At 38.5% G+C, this 2,903-nt stretch overlaps 1 protein-coding gene across 1 annotated transcript in view; it reads left to right on the top strand.

The window, feature by feature from the left end:
* The window catches only part of SRBD1 (S1 RNA binding domain 1), a 352,160-nt gene that overhangs the window by 26,960 nt on the left and 322,297 nt on the right, over positions 1 to 2,903 (top strand). The gene's annotated exons all lie outside the window — the stretch shown is intronic.

Here is a 2,903-nt window from a genome sequence, read left to right as displayed (position 1 = left end):
CTGTACATTGACCAAGAGGCAGTCATTTGAACAGAACAAGGGGACACTGACTGGTATAAAATTAATGGTTGTATTCTTTCACTATACTTACTGAATCTGTACATTTAGTAAATAATCCAAAAAGGTAGATTATATGAATAAGATGGCATCAGGGTTAGAGGAAGACTCATTAACATCCTGTGGTATGCAGATGATACAAGCTGGGTTCTTGAAAGCGAAGAGGACTTAAAATACCTCCTGATGAAGATGAACCTTCAATATGGGTTTTACTTCAATGTAAAGAAAACAAAATCCTTACCAGTGGACCGGTAAATAACATCATAATAAATGGAGAAAAGATTGAAGTTGTCAGAGACTCCATTTTCTTTTGATCTACCGTCATCGCTCATGGGAGCAGCAGTCAAGAACTCCAGTAACATATTGCGTTAGGGAAATCTGCTGTACATGACCTCTTTTAAGTGTTGAAGAGCAAAGGTGTCAGTTTGAGGACTAAGGTGCACCTGATTCAAGCCATATTTTTTCAGTAGCCTCATATGCATGTGATAGTTGGACAGTGAATAAGGAATACTGTAGAAGAATTGATGCATTTGAGTTATGGTTTTAGAGAAGAATATTAAAAGTACCTTGGACTGCTTGAACAACAAACACATCTCTGTTAGTAGAAGTACAGCCAGATGCTCCTTAAAAGCCAGGGTGGCAAGACTTTGCCTCTCATCCTTTGGACATATCATGAGGGACTAATCCCTGGAGAAGGGCAATATGCTAGGTAAAGTGGAGGGTCAGTGACAAAGAGGAAGACTTCTGTCTTCAGCTGAGAGAAGCAAAACCAGTGAAACATATGTATAGAGGTTTTTGTTTTTGTTTTTAAATCATGGAAATGGCTTGCAATAGTCGAATCCCAGTAAGAAAGAGTTTGTCTTTCCCGTGTGCATTATATTGGGAGCAGACCACATCCCCAAGGAAGCATCCTTTCAATTGGTTGGCTGCACTTGACCACTCATCAGATTTAATTATGCTTGTGTTAGGTTTCATCACCATGGTAATAATAAGCACATCCAAACTGCTAAACCTCTGGAAATTCTGGCCTAGTTAAGTTGATAACAAAACCCTCACCAGTATAATCCCCAATGAGATATATTGGCACAGTGGCAGCAGCAATGGGCTCAAGCTTAACAACAATTTTGAACATGGAGCAGGACTAGGCAATGTTTCTCCTGCATAAGGTTGCTCTGAGTTAGAACCTAGTTGAGGACAAAATTGGCATGATGTAAGCTTCAAAAGTTATGAAAGGACCTTTCCTATCTTGACACTCAGCCAATCAGTGACCCTTTTTGGAAGTAAGGAGTGTCACCAGTTCCTGCGACTCATACCACATCAGTTCATATAGAGTTGTTTCGTGTTTTTTTAATGGTTTCATGCTATTCTGTTGTATGGGTATATTACTATTTACCAGTTAGTTTCTCATCCACACGCTTAGGTTTTTTGGTAACTTTTGCTATGCTGAGAATAGTTCTTTAAAAAAATAAATGATATTTTTCAAAGGTTTGAATTATATATCAGGACACATTTCCAGAAGTTGAGTCATGGAGTTCATTCATTGTAACTTTGATAGATATTGCCAAATTGCTCTTCCTCTAGAGGTCTTACCAATGCACCTTCTCACTAGTGATGATCAAAGTTGTCTTTTCCTTGTATTCATAGCAGTATAGTGAGTTACCAACTCCTTGATATTTGCTGCAAATCTGAGGGTTGAAAAGCATCTCATTGAGCCCTGAAGTATATGAATACTGTAGACAATTCTCTGTTTTAGTTTTTGAATAGTGAAGTGGTTGTTGTTGTTATGTGTTGTGGAGTAGGTTCTGACTCATAGCGACCCTGTACAGAGTTTCTGAGGCTATAAAGCTTTACGGGAGCAGAAAGCCTCATCTTTATCCCGCAGAACAGCTGGTAGTTTCGAACTGCTGACCTTGCGGTTCGCATCCCGGTTCATAACCACTATGCTCCCAGAGTTCCTTAGTGAAGTGGCTACTCTTTCTCCCGCGGAACAGCTGGTAGTTTCGAACTGCTGACCTTGCGGTTCGCAGCCCGATTCGTAACCACTACGCTACCAGAGCTCCTTGCAGCACCACATTGTTGTTGTTGTTAAGTGCCGTACCACATTAGGACTTCTTAAATCATATGAGCACCATTTATTTTCACTAAAAACCAAGAAACATTAACACTTTTTTAAAAGTAAAAAATGGAGAGTACAAATGACTAATTATTTTGACACCATCATTTGATTAAATTGACAGAGTGAGGGGATTCTCTTCTCTGTATTTAATGAAAGCAGTCTAAAAAGATGTAGGATGATAAACAGTATTTACCACTTTGGGATTTCATTTTTCCTGCATGAATAATTGCCTAGGATGGGAGGGGCACATTGTTCAGGAATGTCTTTAGTACCTAAGCTCACCATTTTCAGGAGTCATATACCTGTGGGTGAAAAGCTGAGAGGCATCCAGTCAAATGCCAGGTTTAAACATTGATGAATAATAAACAAGACATACTTTTATATGGGGGGAAATGCATTCAACATTATTGTCTGAATAAAGTATGCAGAAAACCTGCTTAAATGGGGCATATAATTTTTAATGACTCAGGCCTTTAGTCCTCGGAAATGAACCAAATATGATAAATAAGATGGAAGCTGTTGAATATTGAGAAACTAGTCATCACATCATCAGATTTGAAATCACCTGAGGGTTTTTATGAAAGGTAGTATCTTGAAAGGATTAGTCTTTAGTCTAGCTGACTGAAGAATGTGGAATAAATTGAAGACAGTTGATTGTAATCAACTAATCAAAATCACACCCTCTTGAAACTTGAGAGAAAGTGACATGATAATCAGAGACAATGTAGGA

This window comes from Chrysochloris asiatica, unplaced genomic scaffold (assembly GCF_000296735.1).
Source record: "Chrysochloris asiatica unplaced genomic scaffold, ChrAsi1.0 scaffold00024, whole genome shotgun sequence".
Lineage (NCBI taxonomy): Eukaryota > Metazoa > Chordata > Mammalia > Afrosoricida > Chrysochloridae > Chrysochloris > Chrysochloris asiatica.
Note: the sequence above shows the minus strand (reverse complement) of the source record. Positions and strands in the feature narration are given on the sequence as shown.